Raw genomic sequence first — 18,221 nt, forward strand, 5'->3', positions numbered from 1 at the left:
ATGAGGGATTTGGAACGAATGGATAAGGTCATAAGGAAGATTCTTCTGAGAAAGCATTTTCTGTCATTTAGTAGACAATTAACCAAAGTTTATTTTGTCAATAAGAAATGTAGGAATAAATGAGGGATGAAACGAAAGAATTCAACTGTAAGTTTGAGAGCTTTCCAGAATAGCTGCAGACAAGGCACTCTTTTGTTCTGGATCTGAACATGGTGGAAAGGAAGGAAGCCAGTGGGCAACTGGGGCAGAGAGTATAGGATGATGGAAAGGGTGGGTAGCAAGAAGCCTACTTATTATATTTTCTAATGAGATGGAATTAATATACCATGTGAAGAACTAAGGAAATTTCTCAGGAGGTTCTGGGAGTGGTAGGTTGACGAGCCCAGAACCCACATCATTGAGGGCAGAAGAAGGGCTGTAGACTCCTCCCTAGATCCAGAAACTCCCCTTCCCCTCCTGTGTCTCCTGCCCACCTCCCTCAAGAGCCTAACAACCCCTAACCACAAACATGGCTACAGGATAGAATTTTTTATTTTCCTACTTTTCTTAACCTGAGCTTCATCTAGGATCAGTCATTTATCACTCTTTTCAGGCCAGTTTTGTTGCCCTTCCCACTACTATTACCTCTGCTGTCCTCCTCCACCCAGTGCTGCCCTCCACTGGCCCTGCTTCCTGCTGCATCCTGCTTTTCTGACTGGCCTCTAATACCCTTTGAGAGATCCCTCACCCCATCTTCTGTCTGTCACTGGAGCTTACACTCCCCTCCCAAACTCCTTCTCTTTCTTCCTTAACTCGCCAATCTTTCCCTCAAACTCAGAAAAATACTGACCCTTATGCTGACATATACAAGCCCCGCCCCCCCCACAGGAGGCATGGTTGTGATTCAGCTACTAAGGTTTGTGCCATCAGACTCTCAAATGTGGACATCTGTTTCTGCCTCACCCTGAAGGACATGGTAATGGGCTTCTGTTCAGAGAAAGGCAATTTTAATCTCCTGGTGTAGGCTAGTTAAGGGTACGAGAAGAAGTTTTAAATTACACAGAAAAGTACAAATTACGCTGTCTCCTTAAGTATAATTCCTTCTATGAAAATCCTTCCCTTAAAAGGAGGAAGAAAACAAGTTACAAAGAGGAGACCGATTCTCCTGTTTCAATGTTTACACTCTAAATTTACTAAAAAAAATAACTTTCATAGAAAACAGCTTTTAGAGAAACCATGTATTATCATGAAGGTGCAGAGGATGAGGTAATTTCCATATTCCACAGGAGCAAATTCACTTCCGTCCAACAAATGCAAAAAAAAAAAATTTTTTTTAATGTGGCGATCCTCTGTTTATATTATAAACTATCACTGGATAAACGTTTGGCTGCGAACTAAAAGGTTTGGCAGTTGGAATCCACGAGCTGCTCCTTGGAAACCCTATGGGGAGTTCTACTCTGTCCTACAGGGTTGCTATGAATTGGAATCTACTAAAAGAAAACTGGGAGTTTTTTTTTTTAAATCAACGTATTATAATTTTTTGAAAAACGATAGACTTTTGCTATAAGGTAGTACCATCACTGAAATTTTCTGGAGGAGACTTTATTGCCCAGAGTAAATTCCCTAAAGTATGGTCGGTGCCTGGGGAAGAAGAAAGAAACCATGGGGACTGTGGAGGTGGAGGATGGTGGTGATGGAGAGGCCTCCAGGGATCCCTGAGACCAGAGACTTAGGTCACAGTTGAGACACCAGAGCCCAGAGGGCTCATGTAAATTAACTCTCCATTATTGTAAGTCTCAACCCAAGAGGAAAGTGTCACTCAGGGTAGAACATGAGAACAAAAAGCCCAAGTTCCAAGCCCAGGAGGATTCCCCAAGTATCAGCAAGGCCTTTTTCATCAGCTTCCACTAGGCAGAATTCTCACTCATCAAATTACTCCAGAGATCAATAGGTCAAGTATGAGTATTTAACCCAAGTGTGTAAGGTCAAGGGGTTAGCCATGGTCTGGCAGACCAGACCAAAACATCTCACACCCCTGTTGGCAAAAGGCCCCTGGTCTCGAGGCTGAGTTTTTGAAGAAAGTGAGTGCCATCATGTCTGCCCTCAGTCTAACCAACACTGAGTTCCTGGTCAGCATCCCGGAGTCCTGTCAAGAAGAGCCAGGTACCTCCAGGAGCATCTGGAGGAGGAGACAGGGGCTGAAGAGGCTACCACACCTACTGGTGCTGCTGCACATGTGGGAGACCTGGCTGCAGAGGGTGCAGGCATGGCCTCAAGGTCAAAGGAGAAAGCACCTGAAGACGTGCTAGGACTCTTAGACTGAGAGAAGCAGGATGTCTGGACTGCAAAATATGCACCCTTCAGGGAAGAACTTCATTCAGGCTTCTTAAACCCACTTCACCTGGAAGATCCACTCTTTTAGCCTTGTGCCCCGTCCACGCCCCCTCTATTACATGGAGAGATCCAGCCCTAGAGCACCAGGGTGGAAGAAGCCCTAGGATATCTGTCCAAAGACATGAGGTCCACTCAAAAGCTCCCCCCGCCAAGGAGAGAAGAGGACAAGACTCACCTGCAGATGAGGTCTCAGGGCCCTGAGAATGAGCACAATGTTTGTAAGGAAAGAGAAATGGGATTTCAGTGGGACGTGGAAGTCTGAGAAAGAGCCTCTGCAAAGATAGCTCTAAGGGAGGTGTGATTGTGAAGGTGGGCTGGTCACTGAGTTCTTTGTAGTACAAGGTACCAGACAGAAGCCAGACTCTGGGGGGAACCTGCCTGCCGGTGAGCAGTGGGCTTAAAACCCTAAACCAATGAGAATCGAATCCCTTCCCAGCAGCTTCTGCACAGATCAGTGATGTTTGCTTGGTCTTTCTCTTTTCTGTGGTCTAACCTGATCTGTTCTGAGATCAGAGAATTGGAATAGAAAAGCCTGACTGAGATGAAACGAGCAAAGAGAAGACAAGGCCTCCTAAATCTGGTGAAGACAGAACACAAATAACCAAAGGTGAGGATGGGAAGAAACAGATTGAGTTCCAAGTCCCATCCACAGTATCCCAGGGCCTGGGAATCCCTGGAAGTGCCAGAGGTGTGTACTCCCTGGGAGATGCGACCCCAAGTGTCAGAGGAAGCCCTATGGAGCAAGGAAGGGAGGGCAGGGTCTCTAGGATGGGCACTTCCATACAGGCTGCCCATGTGAATTTCTCAGAGTGACCGTGACAGATCCTGAGTAGGACAGTTTGAGGCAAAGGAAAGTAAGTTTTCTGAAGACGGGTGAATTCCACCTTCTCCTGACAATGAAACAGAAATCCCGTCCTGCTCAGAGGTACTGTGTAGGAGGGATTGTGAATTCCCATCCTGCACAGAGGTTGGCTGGGAAGTTCAACTGTCTAAAGACAATGTGGCCAAAGTCTTCTTTATCTTTCAAAGATATATCTTTAACTTCCTGCAAATTCAATCCTGGAAAAAAGCCTAGAATATACAAGCGTGGGTTTTTCAGGAGAGCAACAAGGGGAGAAGGTGATAGTGGCATACCAGAGAAGGAGAACAATAGTCTAATGGTCCCCGTGTTACTTAATGAATCACACATGGTGTCCAGCATTCTTCCTTACCTGTAGACATGTACATGCAGTAGATGTTTGAGCAGTGACTGAATTAATCCTCACAGAATTGTTTTTGGCCATTTCCAGGCATAGAGGCCAGAAGAAGTCATTAGTTACAAGAGCAAGCAATAATTCGCTGGTCTGAATTTTGTTCAGTTTCTGTGTTTGCCCTTCATAGATGGATAAAAGTCTCTGAATCTGGCATTGAAGACAGTGTTTTCTCTATTGTTATGGATTGAATAGTGTCCCCCAAAATGTGTGTCAACCTGGCCAGACCATGATTCCCAGTATTGTGTGGCTGTCCTGCATTTTGTGATCTGATGTGATTACTTATGGGTTGTAAATTCTAACCTCTGTGATGTTAATGAGGCGGGATTAGAGGCAGTTAGGTTAATGAGGGAGGACACAATCTACAGGATTAGGGTGAGTCTTGAGTCAGTCTCTTTTGACATACAAAGAGAAAAGTGAGCAGAAATGAGAGGGACCTCATACCACCAAGGAAGAAGTGCCTGGAGTGGAGCACGTCTTTTTGACCCAGCGTCCACGCGCTGAGAATTTCCTAGGCCAGGGGAAGATAGATGACAAGGACCTTCCCCCAAAGCCACAAAGACAGAAAGCTTTCTCCTAGAGCTGGTGCCCTGACTTCAAACTTCTTGCTTCTTAAACTGTGAGAGAATAAGTTTCTGTTTGTTAAAGCCATCCACTTGTGGTATCTCTGCTATAGCCACACTAAACTAGATAACTAAAAAACACATTTATAAAATAGTAAAAAAAAAAAAAGTTTCAAATACACACACATACACGTATGATGTTACTAAACTTTAAAAGGTTTTACATTCTTATAACACATTTAACAATAGAGATTTGTATACAGAAGTTATAATAAGAGCCATCCCCACATAAGTATATTGTACCTGCTCCCCCAAAGTGTCCAGTGTCCAAAGATACATATGTATCCTTTTACATACTTCTTTTTGCCAGGACACACGTAAGGACATTCATTTGTTTGTTTTTATGGAAATTAGGTCACACTCTACCCATGTTTTTCTCTGAATCACTCTTCACTTGACAGTTTCTCATGGTTCCTCTAAATCAGCAGACATGGAAGAAGCACTCTTTTTGGTTCTTCTCATTTTTAACTCCCACCACTCTTCTGTCAGTTTGTTGTACTGTGGTGGCTTGCATGTTGCTGTGATGTTGGAAGCTATGCCACTGGTATTTCAAATACCACCAGGTTCACCCATGGTAGACAGCTTTGAGTGGAGCTCTGGTTTTAGACAGACTAGGAAAAAGGACCTAGTGATCTATTTCTAAAAAAAACTGGCCAGTGAAATCTTACGAATAGTACTGGAACACTGTCTGGCTGAATGACAGAGGATAACCCCTTAGGTTGGAAGGCACTCAAAATACGAGTGGGGAAGAGCTACCTCCTCAAAGTAGATCCCACTTTAATGACATTTGCTGATGGGGCACAACTCAAAATGAGAAGAAACTGACGCAAAAATCCATTAATACTCAGAGTGTGGAATGAAGGAATTATGAATCTGGGGAAATTGGAAGTCATCAAAAATGAAATGGAATGCATAAAAGGTCAATAATCCTAGGCATTAGTGAGCTGAAATAGCTTGGTTTTGGACATTTTAAACTAGACAATGGTATGTTCTACTATGCCAGGATTGAGATACTGTAGAGAATGGCATCATATTCATCGCTACAAAGAACATTTCAAGATCTGTTCTGAAGTACAACACTACGAGCAATAGGATAATATCCACAGGCCTACCAGGACGACCAGTTAATAAGACTATTATTCAAATTTACACACAAATCATGAATGTGAAAGATGAAGAAGTTGAAGGTTTTTACCAAGTTCTGCAGTTTGAAACTGATCAAACATGATGCATTGATCAATCAAGATGTACTGATAATTACGTAATTGGAATGCGAAGTTGAAAACAAAGCAGACAAATCAGTAGTTGGAAAATAAGGTATTGATGATAGAAATGACACTGAAGCTTACATGATAGAATTTGGCAAGACCAATGACTTATTCATTGCACATACCTTTCATCAGGAGCATAAACGGTGACTATACTCGTGAACCATTCCAGGCAGAATAGACAGGAATCAAATTTGTGGAAGGTGATGATGGAGAAGGTCAATATCATGAGTCAGAATCTGGCCAGGGGCTGACTGCAGAACAGATGATCAGCTGCTCATATTCACGTTCAAGTTGAAGCTGAAGAAAATTAAAACAAGTCCATGAGTCAAAGTATGCCCTTGAGTATATCAAACCTGAATTTAGAGACCATCTCAAGAATAGATTTGATGCACTGCACACTAATGATCGAAGACCAGATTAGTTGTGGGATGATAGCAAGGACATCATATATGAAAAAAAAACAAAAAGTCATTAGAAAGACAGGAAAGAAAGAGAAGACCAAAGAGGATGTCACAAGAGACTCTGAATCTTGCTCTTGAATGTACAGTAGCTAAAGAGAATGGAAGGAATAATAAAGTAAAAGAGCTCAATAGAATAATTGAAAGGGAAGCTGGAGAAGACAAAGTATGATAATAATAATGTGAACAGATCTGGAGTTAGAAAACCAAAAGGGAAGAAAACACCTGGCATTTCTCAAGCTGAAAGAACTGAAGGAAATATTCAAGCCTCTAGGTGCAATACTCAAGGATTCTATGGGCAAAATATTGAACAACACAGGAAACATCAAAAGAAGACGGAAGGAATACACAGACTCAATACACCAAAAAGAACTGGTCAACGTTCAACCATTTCAGGAGGTAGCAGATGATCAAGAGCTGATGGTACAGAAGGAAGAACTCCAAGCTGCACTGAAGGCACTGGCAAAAAACATGGCTCCAGGAATTGATACAGTACCAAATGAGATGTTTCAACACATGGATGCAGTGCTGGAGGTGCTTACTTGTCTATTTCAATATATTTGGAAGACAGCTACCTGACCAAATGACTGGAAGAGAGGTGCTCCAAGGCAATGCGGAAATTATCGAGCAATGCCATTAACATCACATGCAAGAAAAATTTTGCTGAATATAATTAAAAACAGTTGCAGAAGTACACAGACAGGGAACTACCAAAAATTCAAGCTGGATTCAGAGGAAGACATGGAATGTGGGATATCATTTCTGATGTCTGATGGATCTTGGCTGAAAGGAGAGAATATCAGTAAGATGTTTACCTATTTTTGTTTACTATACAAGCACACTCAATGTGTGGCTCATGACAAATTATGGATAGCTTAGCAAAGAATGGGAATTCCAGAACACTTAACTGTATTCATGCGGAATATGTACTTTTTTTTTTTATGTACATAGACCAAGAGGCAGTCATTTGAGTAGAACAAGGGGATGCTGTGTGGTTTAAAATCAGGAAGTTGTGTGTCATGGTGGTATCCTTTCACCATACTTACTCAATCTGTATGCTGAGCAAACATTCTGAGAAGCTGGTCTCGAAGAACAAGAACATGGCATCAGTTTTGGAGAAAGATTCACTAACAACCTATGATATGCAGCTGATACGACCTTGCTTGCTGAAAGTAAAGAGGACTTGAAGCAGTTACTGATGAAGAGCAACCACTACAGCCTTCAGTATGGATTACACCTCAACATAAAGAAAACAAAAATTCTCACAACTGGACCAGTAAGGAACACCATGATAAATAGAGAAAATACTGAAGTCATCAAGCATTTCATTTAACTTGAATCCATAATCAATGCCCACAGAAGCAGCAGTCAAGAATTCAAACAATGTATTGCATTGGGAAAATCTATTGCAAAAGACCTCCTTGAAGTGTTGTGAAGGAAAGATGTCACTTTGAGGACTAAGGTGTGCCTGAGCAAAGCCATGATATTTTCTATCACCTCACATGCTTGAGAAAGTTAGACAATGAATATGGAAAACCAAAGAACTGATTCATTTAAAATATGGTGTTGGCAAAGAATACTGAATATACCATGGACTGCCAGAAGAATAAACAAAACCATCTTGAAAGAAGTACACCAAGAATGCACCTTAGAAGCAAGGATGGCGAGCTTCGTCTCATGTGCCTTGGACATATTTTCAGGAGGGACCTGTCCCGGGAGAGGCTCATCATGCTTGGAAAAGCTGAAGGTCAGAAAAAAAGAGGAAGGCGCTCAACAACACGAACTGACACAATGGCTGCAAGAATGGGCTCAAACATAGCAATGATTGTGAGGATGGTTCAGGATCAGGCAATGTTTCATTCTGTTTTACATAGGATCGATGGCATCTAACAGCAACAACAACTAACATATGTATGTATGCATATGTGTGTGTGTGTGTGTATATACCCATTGCCGTCAAGTCGGTTCCAACTCATAGTGACCCTACAGGACAGAGTAGAACTGCCCCACAGAGTTCCCAAGGAGCGCCTGGTGGATTCGAACTGCTAACCTTTTGGTTAGCAGCTATAGCTATTAACCATTATGCGACTAGGGTTTCCATATATATGTATATATATACACACATACACACACATATATATACACACACTCATATATATGTGTGTATATATATATATGTTCCCTTCACTAGTTTTGCACCTCTAGAGATCCCAGGCTAAGACATTTGGTACCTACAGTGATTGTAGAGGAACCAAATCTTAAGGATGAGTTTTCTGAATTGATTCTCAAGTCTAGCTAGTCTTAAAGGCACTGATGACTGTCTCCAGAAGTAAACAGGCTATTGCTAATCCATGGTGGGAGGTGACAATAGAAATACGCAAAATACTACTACCACTGGACCAAATATTTGTGAGAGACAAGGCTCTGCCTGATTACATATTTGATACTTTTCTATAATTTTGTCACAATAAGAATAATAAGGAAGCTGCTTGGTTGGTCCTGCTTTTGGAGCCACACTGGTGAATGAAAGAAATGGGCTCAAAGCTCAAGCACCACATACAAGATCTGAAAGCTGCCACTTGTGCCCAGAAAGAAAACCATATTTCTTATAGTAACAAGGCTAATGCTGCCAAAAATAAACTCAGATTCTTATCATAAGAGTGACTGAATTAAAGCGCCAGTTGAATATCCAGCCTCAAATGGTGTCTGAAGTTAGAGTGAGGGCACTGATTGGGAAGAAATGGGATCCTGAAACTTGGGATGAGGACATATGGGCAGACAGTCAGGAAGCGGGGGACAATGAACCTCCAATTTCTGTTGAATCGCTCTTCCTAACAGAACCAGACCTCTTACTCCCATCTGAAGAGATTCTCTAACTTTGCCTGCTAAGGCACCCTTCCCAGTAAAACAATTATCCCTTCCACCTCCATCTGATGAGATTACCCCAGCTGTGCCTGAAGTGTCTTGTTTGAGTTATCTCCTGGGGTGGTGTCTGGGGCATTGCCTGGGGCATTACCTTAGGCAGATGCCTTATAAGACACGGCTGAACATCCCACTGCCACTGCCCATTTTTGCTTCTAGACCTATACCTAGACTTCAGTCCCAACAAGCCCCAAAAGGTCAACTATGAAGTGTGACCCAGGAGAAGGTATGCTAAACTCCAAAAGAACTGCTTGATTTTTCTAATACATACATACATACAGAAACCTGGTGAACATGTGTGGGAATGGCTATTATGGGTGTGGGATAACGGTGCAAGCAACATAAAGGTGAATTAGTCTAAGTTTATTGATATAGGCCAAGGAAGCATAGATTCTTCATTCAGTGTTTCAGCTTGAGAGGTTAGAAAAGGATCTCATAGTTTATTTGGCTGGTTTACTGAAGCATGGATTAAGTGGTGGCCTACAATAAATCAAGTGGAAATGGCAGATCTGCCATTGTATAATGTAGGAGAAGGTATCCAAAGGCTGAGGGAAATTGGCAGGTTAGAATGGATTTATTAGGCTGGACCCACAGACCCACACACGGAGTGCCCAGAGGGCTCTCTTTTTACCATAGCGGTGAGGTACACATTTGTGCAGCAAGCCCCAGCATTATTGAAGACTTCTGTGGTTGCTATTTTATGTAAGTAAGAATCCACAGTGAGAACTGCCCTAACTGAATTAAGACACCTAACTACAATGCAGCTGCCTGGACCCCGTGGTGGTAGCAGCCAAGTGGTGGCACTCAATTAACAAAGACAAGGTGAGTGTGGTTACCATAACAGACAGTAGAGTCAAAGCAGTAATCAGAATAGTCTGCTTGCATGGATTTATGGCATTGGCTACTTAGTCATAGTGGCCCTGGGAGTGAAAGAGCTGGGAAATGTACATCTCCTGGTACCTAGTGTCTTAGATATCTAGTGCTCCTGTAACAGAAATACCACAAATGGATGACTTTAACAAAGAAAATTATTCTCTCACAGTCTTGGAGGGTCTATAAGTCCAAATTCAGGGTGCCAACTCCAGGGGAAGGCTTTTTCTCTCTGTCACTCCTAGGGGAAGGTCGTTGTCACCAATCTTCCCCTGGACAAGAAGGTTCTCAGCATAGGGATCCTAGGTCCAAAGGATGTACTGCTCCTGACACTACTTTCTTGGTGGTACTGAGGTCCCCCTGTCTCTCTGCTCTTTTCTCTTTTATATCTCAAAAGAGATTGACTTAAAACACAACTTAATCTTGTAGATTGAGCCCTGCCTCCTTAACATAACTGCTTCAAATCCTCGCTCATTAACATCACAGAGGTAGGATTTACAATACATTGGAAAATCACATCAGCTGACAAAATGGTGGATAATCGCACAATACTGGGAAGCATGGCCTAGTCAAGCTGATATATACATTTTGGGAAGACAGAATTTAATCCCTAACACCTAGTATGCAGCTATCAACCTGTTAATGCCTTTTTCTCCATACCTGTTTCGAAGTATCACCAGAAACAGTGTGCCTTCTCTCTGACCTAAGTGTATAAGGACCAAATAATGTAGAGGAATCTCTGTTATATTTTCTCCATCTTACCAATATTTGGCCTCACAGGCAGACCCAGGCACTTCATTGCACAGCAGAATGAAGAGATTAAAGCCCCAACATTCTTGCCAGTGGACCAGGAAGGTAGCTGCTCAGACATCAGACAGCCTCAGAGAGACAGAGACCAGGTGGCTCAAGAGAGGGATACCATAAAGTTGTTTTTCATACGCCCCCGACTCCCACAGTTGCATATGCTTTGCTCTGACCCTAAGAAGTAGATCAATCCTTTGAGAACTGCATTATGGGTTAGAACACCAACAAGGTCCCAAACTGAGTGACACTCCCATAGATTACATCCAAATATCACTGCAAAGTCTTCAAAATCTTAACTGACATCTGAGCCACAGCATCCAGAAGTTGGGAAAGAACTTGCAGCCTGAACATAACTGGGTCAAGTGATTCCTAAAACAAACAACATCGACATTTTCTGTAAGACTGAAGTAAGACATAGTCTTGGAATCATAGACAAAAACTTTAAAAAGCTACTTTAACCACGCTCAAAGAAGTAACAGGCACACCTTAGAAAAATAGAAAAATACATAGAAAACATTCACAAATGAAAATTTTAGACAGGAAAAATAGAGATAAAAAATTCACTTGATCAGCTCTACAGCAGAATGCTGTTGACAGACAAAAGGATCAATGAGATGAAAATAGTTCAATTGAAAATATCCAATCTGAAAACAGAGAGCAAATATTGAAAAAAAAAATGAACAGAGCCTCAAAAAAATCCAAAAATATCTAACATTTATTTATCGGAATTCCATAAGGAGTAGAGAAAATATGTGGTGTAGAAAAAAGTATTTGAAGAAATACTGGCTCAACACTTTCCCAATTTGTTGAAAGACATAAACTTACAGATTCAAGAAGCTATGCAAACTCCAGCAAGTTAAACTCACATAATTTTACCCCCAAATGCCTCACTGTCAATTGTGGAATAACAAGGACCAAGAAAATATCTTCAAAGAAGCTAGAGAGAAAACAACTCATCTCACACAGGAAAAACAATTGGAATGACTCTGTATTCATCATCAGAAGCCATGGAGGCCAAAAAGCTGTGAAAACAACATTTTTTCAACACTGAAAGAAAAGAAACATTAACCCAGTGTTCTATAGGCTGTTATTTCCTTCACGAGTAAAGGAAAAATATTGACATTCTCAGGTGAAAGACGATTAAGAGAATTCATCGCCACCAGACTTGTTCTAAATGAAACACTAAAGGAAGTTGTTCAGGTGGCAGGCTTGGAATTTCAGGAATTATGGAAAGCAACACAGTGGAAAGTATCTTCTGAAGTTCGCCCTTCAGCCAAAGATTAGACAGGTCTATAAAACAAACAATAACACATGTGAAGAAACTGTTTCTTAGTTCAATCATGTGTATGAGACCAAATGTGCAAAACCTGCCCAAAAGCACAGAAAAGAGGGCAGGATGGAACAGGAATCATGGCGGATGGAAACGGGGAACTGGAGCATAGGAGAGTGTTGACACATGATGAGGATTGCAACCAATGTCAAAAACAATTGTGTATAAATGGTTGAACAAGAAAGTAATTTGCTCTGTAAAGTTTCAAATAAAGCACAATAATAAAAAAAAAAAAAGTGGTAGGTATCTGGGTAAACATATTATGCCAACCCTGCTGTCACTGCACAACATGGCGGAGGACTCCCCTCTTTGGAAAGACTTGCTAGCCTATTGGAAACACTTTGGAATATACTCTTGGTGGCAAATTAGTATTAAAGAATGGCATTAATTTTGAAAATATGAGATGTCTGTACTCATGTCTGGTGAATAAACTAGATAATAACATTTTCAGAGCTAAATGAGATGTTCTAACAGAAAAATAGGCCTGAATTCCCACGTGGGCCATGAGCCTAATCTGAAGGCCTTTCCCACAGAGGTATTTCTGGCACCTCTAGAGCAGCAGGAGCACTGGGGAATGCATGTATCAACCTCCCCCAGGGCCTTCTCTGAGGGGTAAGTATCTGCTTTAGTACTAAGCGTTCATAAATAGTCATTCTGCATAAGGTCTTCAGGTTCAAGTCTGTAATCCAGCTGGGATTCTGTGTGTGCTGCATCTCTGCATCAAAAGAACATGCTTCTAGAAGCAGAATGCCAGGAGAGAGGCGGTTGGGCAGTTGGGGGTGGAGGGTGCTGCGCAGACAGGGGTGCCCAAGGGAGGCACAATATAGTCATTCTGCAGCAGGTCTAGTCATTCTGCATAAGAATTAGAATGCTTCTGTCAATGCACAATAGTTTACATGCAGAACATAAACAAAGTTACTGAAGGACAAAGTTGAATAGTAAACCAAGCCACTCCCTGTCAGTCCTTACCTGAGAGGGTCTTCATGAGGACTTCCGGGGATGGAGAAGGACACAGAAAACGCTGATTTATTTTACCTCTTCCTTCCTCAAGAAACAGGAACTGGTGTTAAGATGTCAGGTGTCAAGCCCCAAACTCCTCTTCTGGTCTGTATCTAAGGTGTATAATAAAACTGGGAATGAGGCAATCAGCCGTGAGCAGACAGACCCAGAGTATTCCCAGTGCCCCACATCTTTGAGCTCCAGTGAGATCCTGTTCTTAGTCCCTAGATTAGCAGAGGAGCTGAAAGACTGAAATTCCTTATTTTCAGGCAACTTGGGCTTCAAGCAGGCACTTATTGCTAAAGTCGTATTTCTCTGTGTTAATTTACGATCCTTAACTCAAATCCGGAGTTCGGAGCTGATTTTGATAACTCCTCCTTAGTCTGTGTAGACAAGAGTCTGCTCACAGTCAGGGAAGACAGTGGAGGAAACAAAGTCCCTAGCCCAGAGGAGGGACTGCTCCCCAAATTGGGGCAATGCCCCTGGGGAGCACTGGCGAGGTGCACTGTCCCCTCTGTGGCTTTGTGTTCTGCTCCTGGAATTGCACCCTGGGGGCCTCCATATGCAGACCCATAGTCCGTGGGTGGCCACAACTCCCACCCTTCTGGGTCATAGGCACCTTGCGATATGCTTCCTGCCCTCCTTCTGAGCATAAGCGCTGAGATCACGCATGGCAGAACCAGTTCCAAGGTCCAGACCCTAGGCCTTGCCCTCCTTGGCCTTAGGCTTCCCCTAGTCCTGGGGGAACCCGCAAGCCTGGCGGGTGCGAGGTTAGCACCGGGCTCGGCGGGCTTGGGCCTGTCTCAAAAGGCTCAGGGCGCACGCAGGTTCTGCCTCCTTGGAGTCTGCAGGCTTGCGGCGGGCAGCCCCGCATCTCCTGCCTCCCTCGGGCGCCCTCTCTGAGCAGCAGCTCCCCTCCCCCCACCCCACCAACAGCCCAACGGTCGCACTGCCTGCTTTCTGCTTTTAGAAGCCTGTTCTTTTGGATTACAGACTTGAACCTGAAGCGCACAACTTTAAAACTACTAGATGGGGTGGCGGGGCGGGGGGGGGGTGGCAGTGAAAAAAGGAAAAAAAATTAAGAAAAGAACAATTACAAAAAAAGTCTTAGAAGACTGTATCCTCACATTATGGACTCAAGAAGGCTGCGGATACACAACTGCATAGATAGCATACTGTTGTCTCTTTCTTTGCAAATAAGTCTTAAATGAGGGAATTTGGTACTGGGAATAGTTGTAGAGCCTGACTTTGGGGAAATCTGGGATTGATAAATTGGCTTGCATGAGGCTATAAGCCCTGATAATCAATATTTAAAGATGAGATTTGAGCAACCTAGAACATGCATCAGAATTTCTTCTAAGTAAATTAGCACCAGAAGATGCCTTTAACCACCTAAATAAAATGAGTCAGTAGTTCAAGATCTCCCTACAAAGAAAATGGCAGACCTAGATCGTTTCCAGTCAGGTTCCAGCAAACATGCAAGAAACAGTCATTTTAATCTTGTACATAGTCAACAGAGATTAGAAAACCATGAGATACTCCACTAACTTGACCCTTAAGGCTAGTTAAAAAATGATAGCAAATTAGAGAAGGAAGGTAGGAGAAGAGTTAGAGGACAAGCACACTCAGTAACTAAGATGCAAAACCCTACGTAAGATGCTAGCAAAGGAAATCCAGCAAAATATAAACCATGTAACATGCCATGATCAAGGCGGTTTATTGCAGGCATACAAATTTGAGTGAACATTAAAGATTTAGTAATTTCATTCACCACATGCACAGGTGAAAGAAGAGAAGACATATGCTCACCTCAAGAGATGGGGGCAAAGCAGGTTGATAAAATCCAATCACACGGAGAGATAAGGGCTAGGAGCAAATATGGAACAGAAAAGGAGTTCCCGAACGTGGAAAACTACAACTAGCATGATAGTTCATGGTGACGTGTGGGACATTCTCTTTAAAATTAATAAACAATAAAATAAGGATGCTTCTATCATTATTTTTATTAAACATTTAACACTGGAAGTACAAAAAGAGAAAAAGTATAACTGCTATTCATAGATTATAGGACTGTCTCCATTGAAAACCGTAGAAAACACTGGAATTAATAGTAATCATAAATAAAAAAATAAATTGAAATTTTAATGCATCAGCATCAAGCGGACTCAGTCATAGCTCTTAGGTGAAAACAAAGGACACTGATAGGGAAAGAGCAGGTTCAGGTGGGCTAGACCAAGGAGGGAAGAAAATTATTCTGCACTGGGCTGAACTTACAAGCACGGGTATGTGTGTTAGTTACCTAGTCCCTCCATAATAAAAAGTAACACAACTGGATGGCTTTAAAGAACAGAAATTTATTTGTTCATAGTTCAGTAGGTAGTAGTTCAAATTCAGGGCATGACTGTAGTGGGAAGTCCTTCCTTGTCTACCTCAGCTTCTAGTAAATGCCAGCAATCATTTGTGTTCCTGGCCTTGTGGATGCATCTGTCTTCTTTGTCTGTCTTCCTCTTTGCCTGTTTGTGCCTGTGTGTATTCTGCTCCTTTTATAACTAAGAAGAGTAAGGCTTAGGACCCACCCTACATTGGTATGACCTCATTCACATAATAAAAGCAGGCCCCCTCTTTCCTAACAAGGTCAGATTTACAGGTAAAGGGGTTAGGATTTCCACATACATTTTGGAGGGACACAATTCAATCCCTAACAGTCGACTTACCAGATATTCTGGATTGAGAGTACTCGCATGAACAGCTGAGAGTGGTTCCAATTCTTTGCTACATTCGTTGGCTGAAACTTGTCTCAATGGTCACCCATAGGAATGCTGGAGCAATTTATGGTGTAGGACCTAGCCAACCATTCCTAATCACGTCCATTGTGTGGAAAAACACACACTCCCATCACTGAAGCCTTGAGAAATTCATCGATAAGAAGAGAATGGTGGTTGGAACCAAGAATTGTTTCATAGCCTAGATAACAAGGTGTACCTGTTAGATATTCACGTGGAGATGTCCGGTAATAAAACTTCACCCCACATGGAGATGTCAAGGATAATACCAACAGCTAATGTTCATTGAGTACCTACACTGGTGCCAGGCACTCCTGTGCTTTTCCTTTCATGTTTGCTTTTCATGATGGCCATATGAGGAATGTATCATTTTAATGCATAAAGAGGTCAATACAGAGAGTTAGGCTGACATTTGAATATATGAGTCTGGACCCAGGAGGAGTTTGAATGGATGGAGGTATAAACCTCACGTCCTTAGCTACAAATAGACAGCAGTGAACTCACTGAGGCATCCTAGAGGGAGGGTGTCAATAGAGAGAGGAGCAGGCACCAAGCCCAAGGGTACTCTGGTATCTAGAAGCCTGCCAGGTGAACAGCAGCCAACAAGCCTCTCTGAAGTCCAGTGTGGTTCCTGGAGGGTTGTCTGTCCTTGCTCTCAGCTGCATTTCCCCAGTGCTCCTCCCACCTGCACTGGGTTGTCCCCTTCATGACGACAGGGACAGTGTGTACCTTTCACCACTGTATCTGCATAACACAGACTATTTCTGGCCCATGGAATATACTGACTGAATGAAAAATAAACAAACGATAAGGACGTAAAATCCTTCGTAGTTGATACCTTGGAATACATTAAGGGGCTTCATGAGTAAGAGGGAGAAAAACTGATCAGGGCTGCTTCTGAGACCATCTCTTAGGCGTAAAGAGTGTTAAACAATAATTAAACAAAGAGATTTAGTGGCAGAGATGTATGTTAAAAAGATGTAAGTATAGGTTGAAGATTACTAGAAACATGCACATTTATTATTGCAACTATAGTTCAAATTGTTAAAAAACATATACTACATGCACACAGAATATTATAAAGTAATTTAATGCCCTCATTAAAAAAAAAACCAAAAAAAATTTATCATGAGAAAAGACTAATGTTGAATGAAAATATCAGGATATAATATCTGTGTTAATATATATAAATGTGTGTGCTAATACACACATAAAACCAGTTGCCACTGAGTCAGTTCTGATCCATGATGACACCAGTGTGCCAGAGTAGAACTGTACTCCATAGGGGTTTCAGTGGCTGAGTTTTCGGAAGTAGGCTGCCAGACCTCTCTTTCATAGCAATTCTGGGTGGACCTGAACTCCAACTTTCTGTCAGCAGCTCAAGATATTAACCATTTGCATCAACCAGAGACTCTAATACACATACACGCCAATATAAGTAAGATAATAGACATATCGGAATGTTAATAATTTATTCTATGCATTACGTATGTTTTCTTGTTATTTATTGCATACTTTCCCATTGCTTCCAAGTTTTTGAGGACTAGAATGTACTTCTGGAAAAATTCATGAGAAATTTTTAAGTAATGAAATAACAGAAACAGAATGAGTAAATCTGTGGCAAGGCAGCCCAGGAACCCAAGATTACAGTAACACTGGTATGAAAGGCAGAATTGTGGAGTCCTGAAGCTCAGTGGTCCCATGCATCCATCAGGAAAGAGCAAAGAGCAAATAAACAAGGAGAAAATACAGTGAGCCAGAGGAGTGGGAGCCCTCCGTTGTGGGCACAGTTTCCTCGTGAAACTTTAGATGGACACAATGGGTGGGATTATCCACTTCCATCATACAAACATTTTTATTACCCTTGATTTTAATGGAACTATGTTATAAAAACACATGATGAAATAAAGTATAATAAAAGAATAAATCTCATCAGTGGACTACTATCATTTCCCCCGGCCACTGAGGAGGGCGGGAGACACACACGGGAAAAGATGGAGCAGTGTGAAAACTCATGCTAAGTGGGGAGGAGAGTGTTTCTGAGACAGGCCTTAGCTGCTACCACCTAGGGAAGTAGGCAGCCGTGCACAACCAACTGGAAGAAATGGCACATTATTTCTGAGACCTACTCCAGCTCATAACAAATTATGGATAACATGGGGAAGAATGAGATTTCCAGGACACTTAATTGTTTTCATGAGAAACTTGTACATAGAAAAAGAGGCAGTCATCTAAACTGAACAAGGAATACTGCATGGTTTAAAGTCAAGAAAGGTGTGCATCAGTGTTGTATCCTTTCGCCATACCTATTCAACCTGTATGCTGAGCAAATTATCCGAGAGGCTGGACTGTCTGAAGAAGAATAAGGCGTCAGGATTGGAGGAAGACTCATTAATAACCTGAGATATGCAGATGATACAATCTTGCTTGCTGAAAGTGAAGAGGCCTTAAAGCATTTACTGATGAAGATCAAAGACTACAGACCAAGAGCCTAACAACTGGACCAATAAGCAACATCATGATAACGGAGAAAATGTT

The 18,221-nt window shown here is 42.1% G+C and overlaps 1 long non-coding RNA gene across 6 annotated transcripts in view; it reads right to left on the reverse strand.

Moving 5' to 3' along the window:
• Positions 1 to 18,221, reverse strand: part of LOC135230029 (uncharacterized) — a 224,350-nt gene that overhangs the window by 166,651 nt on the left and 39,478 nt on the right. For all 6 annotated transcript variants that reach the window (XR_010320668.1, XR_010320667.1, XR_010320669.1 and 3 more), the window contains 2 exons: positions 12,871 to 13,013; positions 5,640 to 5,814 (listed from right to left, as the gene is read on the reverse strand). This is a non-coding gene — a long non-coding RNA (uncharacterized LOC135230029). The remainder of the gene's footprint in view (positions 1 to 5,639; positions 5,815 to 12,870; positions 13,014 to 18,221) is intronic.

The sequence above is a fragment of the Loxodonta africana genome, unplaced genomic scaffold, assembly GCF_030014295.1.
Source record: "Loxodonta africana isolate mLoxAfr1 unplaced genomic scaffold, mLoxAfr1.hap2 scaffold_73, whole genome shotgun sequence".
NCBI classification, from domain to species: Eukaryota; Metazoa; Chordata; class Mammalia; order Proboscidea; family Elephantidae; genus Loxodonta; species Loxodonta africana.